Source organism: Chrysemys picta, chromosome 1 (genome assembly GCF_011386835.1).
Source record: "Chrysemys picta bellii isolate R12L10 chromosome 1, ASM1138683v2, whole genome shotgun sequence".
NCBI classification, from domain to species: Eukaryota; Metazoa; Chordata; order Testudines; family Emydidae; genus Chrysemys; species Chrysemys picta.
The window spans coordinates 48541332-48557570 of record NC_088791.1 but is presented as its reverse complement, the minus strand read 5'-3'; the positions used below and the strand labels follow the sequence as shown (position 1 = coordinate 48557570).

Genomic DNA, 16239 nt, shown 5'->3' with positions numbered 1-16239 from the left:
TACAACGTGAGTTTGACTCACTCTCACATGATTTTAAGAGCCCACAAAGAAAAAAGTATACACAACTTCTCATCCCCGAGACTCAATACTTCATAAATGTTAGATCACTGCTTTCATTACAGTTTCACTTCTTGTCAACGTAACATCCTGAAATAAAGTTATGCAAACATTGGGCCACATCCTCAGACCAGCTCCAAAGTTGAATAGGGACCATAAAATTAGTTTAACTGGCCTTCTGAGGTTCTCTCCTACATAAGGGGATTCCCTAGGATGATGGCCAGAGCCAGGATATTAGCTCTATGCCAATCCCCCCACTGGCTTGAACACAGTGAGATGAGGAAAAGCAGATGAGGATGGACCACCACTGCACTGGCTATCCACAGCTTGGGGACAGAGTGGCTTCCTACCAGCCCCTTAATTAGGGAGCTGCAGAAGTGGTATAAAGTCATCTTTGCCCCCTTCCTCTGATCCTGTATCAAGATCAGCGCAGCTTCATCAGAGAATCTGGGTCACTGATACAAATATATTTCTCATGACAATAAAACAGATATATATAGTTGGGGAGGAATCCTAGTATTTATTTTCTTAAACCAAGGGCCCATCCTTTCAATCAGGCTAGCCACAGAGAAGTCAAAATAAAGAAAGGTGGCAGTGTCAGATTCTAAAAGAGAAATAGAAACTAATGTACTAAGAAGGAAAATAGAAGCCACAGAGTAAAACAGGCAAACAGAGGGCATTTTAACCATAAAAACTGGGAACAATCAAGACTGGGATGTTTTTAAAAAGACAATATGATGTGAAAGTAAAAGTATAAATGGAAGCAAACATTGACATTCTTCTTTAGGTGAAGTGGTTGAACTGCTAAATTGAGATGCATAGTTTCTCTAACAGAATGTTGGGAATCATTAGGAAAGGGATAGATAATAAGGCAGAAAATACCATATTGCCTCTATATAAATCCATGGTATGCCCATATCTTGAATACTGAGTGCAGATTTGGTCACCCCATCTCAAAAAAAGTTATATTGGAATTGGAAAAGGACCAGAAAAGGGCAACAAAAATGATTAGGGGTATGGAACGACTGCCATCTGAGGAGAGATTAATAAGACTGGGACTTTTCAGCTTGGAAAAGAGACAACTAAGAGGGGATATGACAGAAATCTATAAAATCATGACTGGTGTGTAGAAAGTAAATAAGGAAGTGTTATTTACTCCTTCTCATAGCACAAGAAGTAGGGATCACCAAAAGAAATTAATAGGCAGCAGGTTTAAAACAAACAAAAGGAAGTATTTTTTCCACACAACACAGTCAACCTGTGGAACTCCTTGCCAGAGGATGTTGTGAAGGCCAAGACTATAACAGGGTTCAAAAAAGAACTAGATAAGTTCATGGAGGACAGGTCCATCAATGGCTATTAGTAAGGATGGTGTCCCTAGTCTCTGTTTGCCAGAAGCTGGGAATGGGCGACAGGGGATGGATCACTTGATGATTACCTGTTCTGTTCATTCCCTCTGTGGCACCTGGCATTGGCCACTGTCGTAAGATAGGATACTGGGCTAGATGGACCTTTGGTCTGACCCAGTATGGCTGTTCTTGTATTCTTAGTTCAGACACTAACAAGAGTTCTAATATAGACACCTAATCAGTAGTTCAAGCTCTTTGTATTAACTCTGATTCAGGCCAGCATGCCTACTGCTCTAAAAAAGCTCCATGAGTTTCTGCAGTTGGTATTAAAGTGTGGAAAATATGTAATGTGTTCAGTATCTGGGAGCAGGAATCCCATAGAGGTTTGAGATGGAAGAGATCAAGGAGAATAATTTCATAGCGGTTCTCTTACTTCTTGAGCCCAGGGATCCCTACCCACATTTCCCCCACAATCCGTAGAGCCTTCTTGTCAAGGACATTTACTAATTTTATTCAAAAGTGATTTCTCCTATCTGCACTTGAGTCTTTGCTAGTGTTGCTATCAAAGATTAGACTTCAGTAGGGGATGGCAGCTGCAAATTGGCCTAGGTGTTATCTTTTGAGCTGCCTAGGTTAGACAGAATGATATGTAGTGGAAAGAATAAATCCCTTATGCAGGGCCCAGGGTATCACTCCATAGGATATTTTTTTAAGACAGCACCTATTATTTGAGGCAATATGGTGTATTCCAAAGACACCCCCCTCCGGAAAAAAAATTAAAGATCTAAAGATAAAAGTTTACTCTGGCAGGCATAATATAGTAGTCCCCAGTCAGGGATAGATTCTACCAGGCAGGAAAATCATACACACCTTTCAGTACTGTGGGCCTGATTTTCACCACTTTGCATGTTGGGTAGTCAATTATACCTGTGCAAATTAAATGTAAGATGATACCAAAGCAGAATGATAGCATTCTGAATTACCAGGTGCCAATGTGTATACATTCACTATTTACATTGACAGTATTTTATTGTAATAGTTTGGCATTCCACTTTCTATTAAATATATTCTTCTAAAATTTGCTACAGGTGTTGCTGCTTCCCTCTTATGCCTTTCACTTTTTCCTTTCATTAATTATTATTACTGTAGCACCAGAAGGTCACTGAAACCCCAAACACCTTGATAAATAGAGAGATGAAGCTTTGTGGTCAGTATTCTGACCTATGGGTCTGAAACATGGCCTGTCATGATCAAAACTGAAAAGAAGTTGAACACCATTCAGTTGAAGCATCTCCAAATGATTGAAAACATTAAGAGGTACAAATTCAAGTCAAATGAAGAGATCCACTTTCTAACTAAGCAGGTCCTGCTCTCTCAAACAGTTGCCCAATGCCCTCTAAGGTGGTATGTCTACCAACTTCCTATGAGAATCATCTCAAACTTTGATCTAGTGAAAGCAGGATGGAAAAGAATTCCCAGAAGATGCTGGATGGTATCAGACTCCTGTCTCTCACAGGTATCCTACTCCATAACACACCAGATGTCAGAGACCAGGACTTGGGGCAGTCAGGCTTAGTGACTGGACAGGAGTCAGTAGCCAGGAAGCCCAAGATCAGAACCAGAGTCAGAGGCCAGACGCTAGAGCCAGAAATCAGGAACAGGAGCCATAGGTCAGAACCCAGTTAGCCAGAGTGAGGCAAGGCTGGGTCTGATGCAGGAACATGAGTGGGAACAGACACAGATACTATCACAGCCATGGGTGAATGTTTTGAGCAGCCACTAAACTGCTGCGGGGCTTAACAACTGGTCTGCAAATTCTTCCTACCAATCAGGCAGGGTAGCCAATCAGGCAGCCTACTCTAGACCAGCTGCACTCAGTAGGTTGCCCAGAGACTGGCTCCGATTCCTGACATCAGGACAGAACATCATGGAAGCCCAAAACACATTTAGTGTCATCGACACTAGCTAAGTGACAGCAGGAGAACTGACCTAACTCAACCTAGGGACTGAGTCCTATTGTAAATCTTTTGTCTTATGCTGGTCTTTCAGTGTCTCTTAGTTTCTCTTTCCTTTCATCTTCCTTTTTCCCTTTCCCGCTCTTCTTTTACCATGTTATATTTGTTCCCTGCCTTCCTCCATGTTCTTTCAAATCACTTCCATGTCATGGAGAGGATTACTAGAGTGAATAGTGAAATGCTATATGTTAAAGAGGAGGAGTAAAAGAGCTTCACAACTCAGAACTGTTTCACACAAATGGTGGAAAACATATGGAATACACTAATGAGAAGTTATTGTCAAGAGTAGAAGTGAGTTCAGACAATAATGCGATAGAAAAAGTAAGTCAAGGGCCAGGTGAAGGAAAAGCAACACAGATTTGAGAGTCAAACAAACTAAAAAGAGCTTCTCAAAGCCAGGGCAAATCTGGTTTCCAAATTAGCTCAAAATCCAGAGAAAGAGACTCTTCAGCACTCATTCCTCTTATAATGTATCCCTCCTGACAGAATAATTCCTTCCAGCCACAGTCCTCTCACCTTCCATAGGCAATCCCTGCAGTGTAGGATGAAATCAGTGCAGGGAAAGTGTGTTAACCTTCTCACCACCAACCAGTGAATGAGAGGTCTCCGAACCTACTCACCCAGAGACTCCTAGATTCCTTTCCAGAGAAAGAAGGGGTAGAGAAAAGGGGGGGGGGAATAGAGTTGTACTTAAAATTAACCAAAAAAGGGCACGTATGACATTGTCTTTTTCCAAAACGGCTTTGTTGTGCAGTCTGTTGAAAAATATAGATCCCAGAATTTTTGTATCTAAAAATATGTAGTGACATTTGAAAGGAGGAAGTGTGCCCTTGTGTATAAGCAGATGTGGGGATTTCAGCATTGTCATATTATGCTGTTAAAAATGTTACAAAAATAATTAAGTCATGGTTATATATACTCTTAAGTCATCCCCAGCAGTGGAGCATTTACAGGACATCATGTATTTTCCAAAGTCTGTGGGCCAGATTCTGATCCCCTTACTCATGTTAAGTAGTTCCTTACCTCTTGAATAGCCCCACTGAAATCAATAAGACTACTTGTGCAGCAAGGTAGTACTCAATGTGAATAAATGTATCAGAATCTGATGCTAAATATCTCATTGTGTTATGCATTTCTTTTAAAATAATTGTTTAATTATTTTAATTGTTTAATTAAAAATCCTCGATTTTCCAAAAGTGTGAGAAAAAAACTGACATTTATAATATGTCATTATTCTACTTTTTGTGAATTTCTTTTGTAAGACAATTATTGGTATGGGTCTTATGGATGGAACAAAGCAAATTCAATTGATGTGCTTTCATACCAATCAGCTCTTGTGAAGCTGAATAGTCAATGTAGGATACTAAATACATGTGTGCATATGCGCTATATGAAATAATTTGACAAATGAGAGACTCTAATGTCAATTAAGCTGTATTTAAAAATATTGAGTTTTATTTTGGACTGACCTCAAATAGTTCAGAGGTTGAATAAGCCCCTAGATCTTTTGGATGCTTATCTGAACTTTTAATCACTTTTCCCCAACTGTAGCTTTCTCTATTTCCCAGTTATATCAGTCCCACACCAAAATCAGAGCCCTCTCCCATGCCCCAAATGCCTCCTGCACCAAATACAATACTAGCGGATTTTCCTAAAACTAGATTTGATGACTCCCATTCTACATTACACCTCAGGCTTTATTTTTTTCTCCCAATACCCCACCTTACCCCAAATATCCCTGGTATTCATTTACGTTCTTCAGCTGGCATAAGGCCTCCACCACTTCCTTCAAACTTATAATTTTGTCCTCATCCACAAAGGAACCCAAGAGTTGCAATGCCTAACTTTTAGGCACCTTAAAAAAATCACTGGAGTCCAAAAAGCCCGGATTAAGTGCCTAAGTTCTCTGTACAACAAATGGGGAGAGATAGGCACCCAAGTATGGGATCCACAAAAGCCAGCATGCTAGGCAGGTGACCATCTGAACTAGCCAACAGCAGATGCTGATGAGAGAGATGTGTCTAAACCCCTCCCTTCTCACAGAGATATGCATCGCAGGCCAGGCTGCAGGGAAGCACCTAACTCTGCTTGCGATCCACAGCTAGAAACCCCTCTGCTGGACTCAGGCAGCTTAGGCACCTAAGTCATTCCTTGCAAGAAATGGAGGACAAAGTAGTGCCTTCCTTAGAATTTTTAGCCCAGTAGTTAGAGCAGTCACCCAGATATGAAAGACTCATATTCACTCGTCCTCCACCACCAAGCCTCCCAGCTCTCAGCTGAGTGCTTTAATCATTGAGCTTTGGGATATTTTGATGTGGGTGTCTCTCAATGTCTCCTGTTGAAGCTAGTCCACTTCAGCTAACTGCTTAAATAGCCATTGGACCAGAGAAAGGGAGAGTGCAAATGACTAGATCCCTGCAAATCCATGGGTATCCGCTTTATATCCATGGACCATTTCTGCAGATAGCAGCACGGATGCGGATACAAATTTTGTATCCATGCAGGGCTCTGACGGTAAGAGCCGGTGGGCAGCTGTGACGAACTGCAGCATTGCTGTGGGAAGGAGACCTGGGGGGCAGGGATACTGGGTGGTTGGCTGTTTAGACCCCACGCCCAGGGAAGGTGGAGGGTCTGCCACGGCTGCCTGCCTGGATCTTAATGTGACCAGGCAGCGGCTCCGAGCCACCCCCCCGGCCCGGAGCTGGGTCAGAGAGAGCCGCACTGGCAGCTGTGTGGAGCCTGGGTCCCTCCACCTGCCCTGGACGGGGGGCAGGGACATTGGATAGGGGCTGCTCGTGTCCCCCGGCCAGGGCAGGTGAGGGTCTGCCGCGGCTCTCCACACCTGTCCACCTGGCTCTTACTGTGTCTGGGTCCCTCCACCTGCCCTGGGGGGCAGGGACACTGGGCGGGGCAGGGGCAGGGACAAGGGCTGGGGACTGCTCGGGCTCCCCGCTCAGGCCAGATGGAGCGTCCGCCACGGCTCTGCACAGCTGCCCGCCCGGCTGTTATTATGGCCAGGCTGCGGCTCCGAGACGCCCCCCCGACCGGACCTAGGTCCAGGAGAGCCACGCTGGCAGATGTGGGGAGCCTGGGTCCCTCCACCTGCGCTGGATGGGGGCTAGGACACTGGACAGGGGGCTACTCGGGCCCCCCAGCCAGGGCAGGTGGAGGCTCCCCACATCTGCCAGCATGGCTCTTCCTGACCTGGCTCTGGCTGGGGAGGGGGGCGGCTCGGAGCCACAGTCTGACCACAGTAAGAGCTGGGCAGGCAGCTGTGGGGAGCTGCGGCAGACCCTCCACCTGCCCTGGCCAGGGGGCCCGAACAGCTCCCAACCAGCTTCAAAGGTCTCCACCCTCCCCCCGGCCAGGCCAGCGTAGAGCCCAGCTGGGGAGCCACAGCACACTTTCCACCTGTCTGCAGTGAGGGGGTGGGGGTAGGCTGAGAGCAGCCCCCAGCCATGTACCCACCTCCCACGCTCTCCACCCAGCTGAGAGCAGGTGGAATGTCCATGACTCCGCGCGGGCTCCGCATAGCTGCCCAAGCGGCTCTCCCCAACCGGGCTCTGGCGGGAGGATGTCTCGGAGCCGCAGCCCAGCCCCAAGTGTACAGCCCTGCAAATCCAGGGATATCTGTGGATATTTTTTGCAAATAGCAGATCAGATGCAAATACACATTTGTATAACCGCACAGGGCTCTACAAATGACTTTGTAGCCCAGTGATTAGGGCAATCACTTGGGAGGTAGAAGACCCCTGCTGGTTCATTCTCCCTGCTCCAATCACTCTTTAGACAAAGTGGAACAACTTCTATGGAGATTGAGGGAGCTCCACATTAGAACATCTCATATCCCAATGGTGAGAGCATTCTCCTCAGTAGTGAGAGACCCCTCGTCAAATCCTGTCTCCTCAGCAGGCAGAGGGGGAATTGAATCCAGGTCTCCCACAGGCTAGGTGAGTGCTCCAACCACTGGGCAAAATCCTTCACTAGCCTGATTTGGAAGGCATGCTCAGAGCAAATTTATGGCTTCAGGCCTTGCAGGCAAGATAGATGGAGGCACGCCAATCTTTCCCTGGTTTGTGGATCCTTATGCAGCTCAGGGTATGTCTACGCTGCAATTAAACACCTTGGCTGGCCTGTGTGAGCTGACTTGGCCTTGGTGTGAGGGTATAAAGCTGCAGTGTAGGCGTCTCAGAGCCTAGGTTTCAGCCTGAGCCCAGACATCTACACTGCAGTTTTATAGCCCCACAGCCCAAGTACCACGAGTCTGAGTCATCTGACGCAGGCCAGCAGTGGATGTTTAATTGCAGTGTAGACATACCCTTAGGCATCCAATACCTAAAGTGAGGTAGTAGTACATATGCCCAGAGGCAGAAACTTAGGTGCCTAGGGAACGTTTACAGTGAAAATATAGGTGCCACAGCCTACAGGGCTAGGTGGCGTCTGAGAGCAAGTTTTGTAGATTGCATTGGTGCATCTGGGATTTAAGCACCTAAATGTAGGGTTTAGCTGCCCAAGTCCTTTTGTGAATTTAGGCCTGGGGTCTCTAGAATTCTATAAATTGCTGGGCTCAGAATGGCTGCTAACATCACAATCTTGCACTCTCTGTGACTTCAGCAAAACATATCAGAAAAATTACTTATAGAACAAAAAAAGTTATGTACTCAATGCTAATCCCCAAATGCCTCTAATGCTAGGAAGCAATTAGAGCTCAATTTAAATGAAAAAAGTCAACTAGATATCTACTATATAAAGTGGGGTGGATGTGTTATTCCTTGACTTTAGCAAAGCTTTTGATACAATCTCCCACAGTATTTTTGCCAGCAAGTTAAAGAAGTATGGGTTGGATAAATGGACTATAAGGTGGATAGAAAGCTGGCTATATCGTTGGGCTCAACGGGTAGTGATCAATGGCTCCATGTCTAGTTGGCAGCCGGTTTCAAGCGGAGTGCCCCAAGGATCGATCCTGGGGCCGGTTTTGTTCAATATCTTCATTAATGATCTGGAGGATGGCATGGACTGCACCCTCAGCAAGTTTGCAGATGAAACTAAATGGGAGGAATGGTAGATACACTGGAGGGTAGGGATAGCATACAGAGAGACCTAGACAAATTAGAGGATTAGGCCAAAAGAAATCTGATGAGGTTCAACAAGGACAAGTGCAGAGTCCTGCACTTAGGACGGAAGAATCCCATGCACTGCTACAGACTAGGGACCAAATGGCTAGGCAGAAATTCTGCAGAAAAGGACCTAGGGGTTACAGTGGACAAGAAGCTGGATATGAGTCAACAGTGTGTCCTTGTTGCCAAGAAAGCTAATTGCATTTTGGGCTCTATAAGTAGGGGCATTGCCAGCAGATCGAGGGACATGATCATTCCCCTCTATTCGACATTGGTGAGGCCTCATCTGGAGTACTGTGTCCAGTTTTGGGTCCCACACTACAAGAAGGATGTGGAAAAATTGGAAAGAGTCCTGCAGAGGACAACAAAAATGATTAGGGGGCTGGAGCACATGACTTATGAGGAGAGGCTGAGGGAACTGGGATTGTTTAGTCTGCAGAATAGAAGAATGAGGAGGGATTTGATAGCTGCTTTCAACTACCTGAAAGGGGGTTCCAAAGAGGATGGATCTAGACTGTTCTCAGTGGTACCAGATGACAGAACAAGGAGTAATGGTCTCAAGTTGCAGTGGGGGAGGTTTAGGTTAGGTTGGATATTAGGAAAAACTTTTTCACTAGGAGGGTGGTGAAGCACTGGAATGGGTTACCTAGGGAATAGGTGGAATTTCCTTCCTTAGAGTTTTTTAAGGTCAGGCTTGACAAAGCCCTGGCTGGGATGATTTAGTTGGGGATTGGTCCTGCTGTGAACAGGGGGTTGGACTAGATGACCTCCTGAGGTCCCTTCAAACCCTGATATTCTATGATTCTTTTCTGAATTTGGTAATATATTTGGCAAGATGCCTTCCAATTTGTACAAAGACTTAACAGCATGAACCTGCAGCATATCCATCCAACAACTAAAAATAAAACAGGGTAGATCCATCAGTCACCAACACAGTAATACCACATTTTTAATTGTTACCAACAGGTATATATCCCTGGGGGGCTTCCAAATCTAAAATTAGCTAAGTGCTGCATAAACAAAATTCCAACTATGCCTGCAATATCAGAGACATACTGACCTCAGGGCAAGATGTCTTACCGCTCTGCTTCTCGTAGCACAAGGAACAAGTCTGCTACTACTGATGCCAGCTATAATTTGCTGCTCAACAGAGCATATGTACTTACAGGACAATAGGCCCCTTGACTACATAAATATGCTCCTTTTGACTGAAATGCACATTGTATCAGACTATGGAAGTGCACCGTCGAGTGCACTAAGGGCCTGATCCAAAAACCCCTGAAGTCAATATGAATCTTCCATTGAGTTTGAATTGGCTTTGGCTCAGGCCCTTACACTCCAGCTACCCGCACTGCTGTTTGCAGGTGGATTTCTTGCCACCCTTTTCCATCTTTGTGCCCTTCACACCCCCTGGCTGGATTTAGCAACAAACTTTGTCCACAGTACTGAGTTACTGTCTGTTGAAAACAGACATTGAGTTTTGCCTCAGTTGGGTAAAAGTGGTTTTCCAGGGGAAGAGTAAAGAGCAGAGGGTGTTCAGTGGTGCTGCTCAGTAAAATCACTTTTTTTATTGGCATTTAGCACTGACACCATGAAGTTCTTTTCCTGTCTTCTGTGAATTGGGATCCATAGGTCTCTGTCCTGGGTCCCCTTCTTGTCTCCTTCTGAACCTTATCTCTGGGAAATTTCAGCCACAAACATCTCTATGCTGACAACTCATGAGCTAATTCGGTTTAAACTAAATGGAAGGAGTAACAGAATTAAATCAAAGACTAGGGTTTATAATTTTAAAAAGGCAAATTTTAACAAATTAAGAGGACTGGTAAGGGAAGTGGATTGGGCAAACATATTAATGGATCTAAAGGCAGAAGAAGCCTGGGATTATTTTAAGTTAAAGTTGCATGAGCTGTCAGAGGCCTGTATCCCGAAAAAGGGAAAAAGGTTAGTAAGCAGGAGATTTAGACCGAGCTGGATGAGCAACCGTCTCAAAGGGGCGATTAGGAAAAAACAGAAAGCGTACAAAGAGTGGAAGAGGGGAGGGATCAGTAAGGAAACTTACCTTAGTGAGGTCAGAGCATGTAGAGATGGAGTGAGAAAGGCCAAAAGCCGTGTAGAGTTGGACCTTGTGAGGGGAATTAAAAGCAATAGTAAGAGGTTTTACAGCCATATAAATAGAAAGCAAAGAAAGAAGAAGTGGGACCGCTGAAGACTATAGCTGGAGAGGAGATTAAGGATAATCTAGGCATGGCACAATATCTAAACGAATATTTTGCATCGGTGTTCAATGAGGCCAATGAAGGGATTAGGAATATTAGCAGCATGACAGAGGGGGATACAGGAGGGGGGATTACCATATCCAAGGTAGAAACCAAACTTGAACACCTTAATGGGACTAAGTCGGGCGGATCGGATGATCTTCATCCAAGAATATTGAAGGAATTGGCGCGAGAAATAGCAGGCCCCTTAGCGATAATTTTTAATGAATCTGTAAACTTGGGGGTTGTTCCGTTGGACTGGAGAATAGCTAATGTGGTTCCTATTTTCAAGAGAGGGGAAAAAAGTGACCCAGGTAACTACAGGCCTGTCAGTTTAACATCTGTAGTGTGCAAGGTCCTGGAGAAAATTCTGAAGGAGAAAGTAGTTGAGGACCTTGAGGTCAGTGGCAATTGCGACAAATTACAACATGGTTTTACCAAAGGCAGATCGTGCCAAACCAATCTGATCTCCTTCTTTGAGAAAGTAACGGACTTATTAGACAAGGGAAATGCAGTGGATCTAATATACCTTGATTTCAGTAAAGCGTTTGATACTGTACCGCACGAGGAATTATTGGTTAAACTGGAAAAGATGGGGATCGATATGAAAATCCAGAGGTGGATAAGGAACTGGTTAATGGGGAGACTGCAGCGGGTCGTATTGAAGGGTGAACTATCAGGTTGGAGGGAGGTCACCAGTGGAGTTCCTCAAGGTTCGGTTTTGGGACCCATTTTATTTAATCTATTTATTACTGACCTCGGAACCAATTGTAGGAGTGGGCTGATAAAGTTTGCGGATGACACAAAGCTGGGAGGTATTGCCAATTCGGAGGAGGATAGGGATATTCTGCAGGGAGACTTGAATGACCTTGTGAATTGGAGTAACAGAAATAGGATGAAATTTAATAGTGAAAAGTGTAAGGTGATGCATTTAGGGATGACTAACAACAATTTTAGTTACAAGATGGGGACGCATCGGTTAGAAGTAACGGAGGAGGAGAAAGACCTCGGGGTCCTTGTAGACCGCAGGATGACTATGAGTTGACAATGTGACGTGGCGGTGAAAAAAGCCAATGCGGTCTTGGGATGCATTGGGCAAGGTATATCTAGTAGGGATAAGGAGGTGCTGCTTCCATTGTACAAGGCACTGGTGAGACCTCATTTGGAGTACTGTGTGCAATTCTGGTCTCCCATGTTTAAAAAAGATGAACTCAAACTGGAACGGGTACAGAGAAGGGCCACTAGGATGATCAGAGGAATGGAAAACCTGTCGTATGAAAGGAGACTCGAGGAGCTCGGGTTGTTTAGCCTGACCAAACAAAGGCTGAGGGGGGATATGATTGCTCTCTTTAAATATATCAGAGGGATAAATACCAGGGAGGGAGAGGAATTATTCCAGCTCAGTACTAATGTGGACACGAGAACGAATGGATATAAACTGGCCGTGGGGAAGTTTAGGCTTGAAATTAGACGAAGGTTTCTGACCGTCAGAGGGGTGAAATATTGGAACAGCCTTCCGAGGGACACGGTGGGGGCGAAGGACCTGTCTGGTTTTAAGATTAAGCTAGATAAGTTTATGGAGGGAATGGTTTAATGGGATAACATGATTTTAGTCAAAGGAACAGCGTGCCATGGCAGGTAAATAGTATAATGGCTAATGAGGGTCAGGCTGGAGAATCTTGCCTACATGCTCGGGGTTCTACTGATCGCCATATTTGGGGTCGGGAAGGAATTTTCCTCCAGGGTAGATTGGCAGAGGCCCTGGAGGTTTTTCGCCTTCCTCCGCAGCATGGGGCAGGGATCGCTAGCTGGAGGATTCTCTGCTAATTGAAGTCTCTAAACCACAGGATTTGGGGACTTCAACAGCAGAGTCAAGGGAAAGGGTAGGGACGGCTTTGTGGCCTGCATCATGCGGGAGGTCAGACCTGATGATCATAATGGTCCCTTCTGACCTTAAAGTCTATGAGTCTATGAACTCACAGATCTACCTTTCTACTCCAGACCTGTCTTCTTCTGTCCAAATTCAAATCTCAGACTTGTTGGCATTTCCTCATGGATGTATAGCCATCAGCTCAAGCTCATCCTGGCTAAAACAGCTCTTAATCTCCTTCCATTACAAGCCATTCCCACTACCTACTTTCTCAATCATTTTGAACACCACCACTATACTGCCTGTCACTCAGGTCTGCAACCTGGGTGTCATCTTCAACTGAGACCTCTCTCTGGGTCTTCACATCCAGGCTAGGACTATATCTTGCCTATTCTTTCTGCGTAAGATCTCTAAGATATGGCCTTCCCTATCCATCTGCACAGCTAACACTCTTATCCAAGCTCTCATCATCTCATTTACTGCAGCATCCTCTTCTCTGGCCTGACAAATGCAGTCTTGCCCCCTCTTCAGTCAGAATGCTGCTGCAAAGATCATTCTCCTAACCCATCGCTTTGACTAGGTCACCCTCCCCCGCCTTTTTTTTTTTTTTTTGCCTCCCTCCACTGGCTCTCCCTTTTTTATTACATCAAACATACACTACTTGTCTTCACTTTCAAGGCTCTTCATGGCCTAACACTACCATACCTACCTTCTCATTTTTCCAACAAAGTGACCAAAACGTTTGCACTTACAATTTTCTTTTTGGTTGAAATTTTTCCTTTCCTTTGTTGTTGTAGAAAATTCAGAAACCAAAATCTGAGCTTTTTATTGTTAAAATGTTTGGTTTCCAATAACATAGTGGGTTTTGGTTCAGATTTTCGGTAAAAATGTTTAGCTTTTGGTTGAAAACCACCCTGCTTTTCAGTAAACGTTTTCAGTTTATGTAAACCAAACATTTTTACAAAACCTAAACCTTTTGACTGTAAACTGTTTTCAGAAACAAAAATGGTTTAGGTTTTTAACTGGAAACTAACAACTCTAGTTATTAGACCATTGGCTCAGATAACAGTTTGGCAACATCAGAATGATATATAAGGTGGAATTATATGTCCTGTTATTACTTTGGTCTGCTAAGTCTGCCCAGAGAAGTTTGTTTTTCATTTCTTGTTTGTTTTATATTTTATTTTTCTCACATATGCCTCTTTGCAACTAATCTATCTGAGAAATGTATGTACACCTGAGTAATTATAGAATCCTAATATATATATAACTTGCTGGTGGTGCTAGAGAATTTGAAATTTATTGTTACTAATATTATTAGACCAAACGTGCTAAGTGCTTTAAGAACGTGGCTATATGGATGTGTTCAATGTGAAGGCAGTGACTACTATATGGAACGTAGGAAAATTACCCTTTTTGCGTGAGAGATGTTCTGGCACTTTGTAATGAACTGCTGGATGGAACAATACTTAGTCAATGAACTCAGGAAGTTTCACCGCCTTTATAAGGGCAAATTTCCCCTTTACAACAACAGGAATTTTGCCTGCATCAGAAGTGCAGGATCACAATCTTAGTAAGCAGGATGATAAATTCTTGCTCCTTGTTTTTTTCTGTAATTAGTGTTAAGTACACTATACAAATACTTACTCCAGCCAGTACCTACAATTTATGAGCATTAAATTTACACACAAGTTTGTAAGACAGTTTTAAAAAATACACTGAAGAATGAAACTCAGACAGGAGTGTATGTTAAACATAATATCTGCTTAGCCTCAGCCTCATGAAAATTTACAATTTATGATACAATTTAAGAAAGCAGAGTATCAACTGAATTTTAGACCCAGTATTGAATTCCACAGTATACACACAGCTGTCTATGAATAAACGTTTGCATTATTGTAACGTGTCTCCTTTGCCCCCAACTTTTCATTGATCTGTTAAACTTTGGTTTAAACTAAGATTCTAAGCTCTATGAAGGCAGGGAGTGTCTTTTTCTATAAGTCTAATATAAACCTCTATAAACCTCATTGGGATCTGTAGGCACAATGTAATACAAATCAATAATAATCTATTTAAAGACATTTTAATGCTCACAACTTGCTATAATGAAGGTACTACGTATCTACTGCCTCTAAAATTATTCAGAAAAATGTTACCTTCAGTAATGTCTCAGGCATATGATCTGCTGTATGTATTTTCTTCACTGGCTTTTCAGATACAGTATGTGCTTTCCTTCAGTTTTAAATGAGCAATTCTGTTCCCCGAAGAGAGGTCAAGCTATATCAACCGAAGTTGCTTCCTCTTTTTCACATCAGACTCATCTCTCATTTATTAAACTAAAATGTTCAACGGAATGACTAATAGTATACTAACACTGTTTTAACAGTTCACAGCCAACTGAGTTATTTTAGCATGTTTCTTGAAGAAGAAGAAGAGGGTGCTTTTTAAAAATGCCTGTTCCTCTAAAATAATCCCACTGCAGGTGCCCTGAAAAAGTACAATATTCCTTACCCAATATACATTATACCATGTTACAGGAAAAAAACAAAACCCAAAGTGCACACTTTCATTTCAGTAGATTATATTAATTCCCAGTCTCAAAAATTAAATAAAATTGGACAAATGAATATTTATCTTTATTGTCCAAGTATGTTAAAATAGTTATGTATATTTTGCATTAACATTTTAATATAAGAGTTTGATTTCTCTCATATAATTTAGATCTTTCAATAAATCAATATTATATTATATGTGTGTGTATATATAAATCATAAAAAATTGTATTATATCTTTTAAAGCAGGATGTATACAATTTGGGGGGGTTGTCTATAATATTGACATTTGGATTCAGACATTAAAGTATATGGCATTTCAACATTAAAGTTTTGGGTAAAGAAGCACAATTTTTTGGCTGAAAATGGTGCTGAATACAGTTTCTCCTCAGTTACATTCGCTGCTGAACTTGTTAGCACTAGTTCAACTGGATATTTTCCCCTAGTGTAGTTGAGGGATTTTGTAAAGTAAATTCTGTATTTCAGACCTCACTACTTCTTAGTGCTGGTCCTTCTGTACCCATGGAATGGCTTCTCTGAACAGAGAAAGGGATTGTTCCTCTGGTAGAGATTTTACAAAACAGCAATTTGGAGCTGATTTCACAAGGCAGATATTTGGAGCTCACACCAATCTTTTCTAACCCATTATAATTAAGAGCTAATGATTAGGGTTTAACCCTCTAAGAACCTACTTGCAACTTTTCAATCCAAATATCAAGATTATAGTTAGACCTGCCCATCCCTCCTCCCTTTTTTTAATTTCCCCACATAGTCAGTTGCCAAACTATTTGGTAAGTTTTCTGCTGATGTGCCATTGACCAATAAAAATGTTAGTTGCCCAGGAATATCAACTCTGCCTGACAACCAGGCTGCAAATACAAGGCCTTCAACTAGACAGTGATCATCCAATTTCAGCACTCCATACTAGATTCTCCCATCACTATTGGGAATTCACTGGAGCACCCAGCCCTGTCCGTATGTTGGATGTAAACAATAAGATAGGATTATCAATGCATATTCCAAG

At 43.1% G+C, this 16239-nt stretch overlaps 1 protein-coding gene across 2 annotated transcripts in view; it reads right to left on the bottom strand.

The window, feature by feature from the left end:
• Window positions 1-14913, bottom strand: part of TFEC (transcription factor EC) — a 206880-nt gene extending 191967 nt beyond the window's left edge. For both annotated transcript variants that reach the window (XM_065566512.1, XM_065566566.1), the window contains exon 1: window positions 14820-14913. The gene's annotated coding sequence lies outside the window, so the exon portion shown is untranslated. The remainder of the gene's footprint in view (window positions 1-14819) is intronic.
• Between the last annotated feature and the right edge of the window lie 1326 nt (window positions 14914-16239).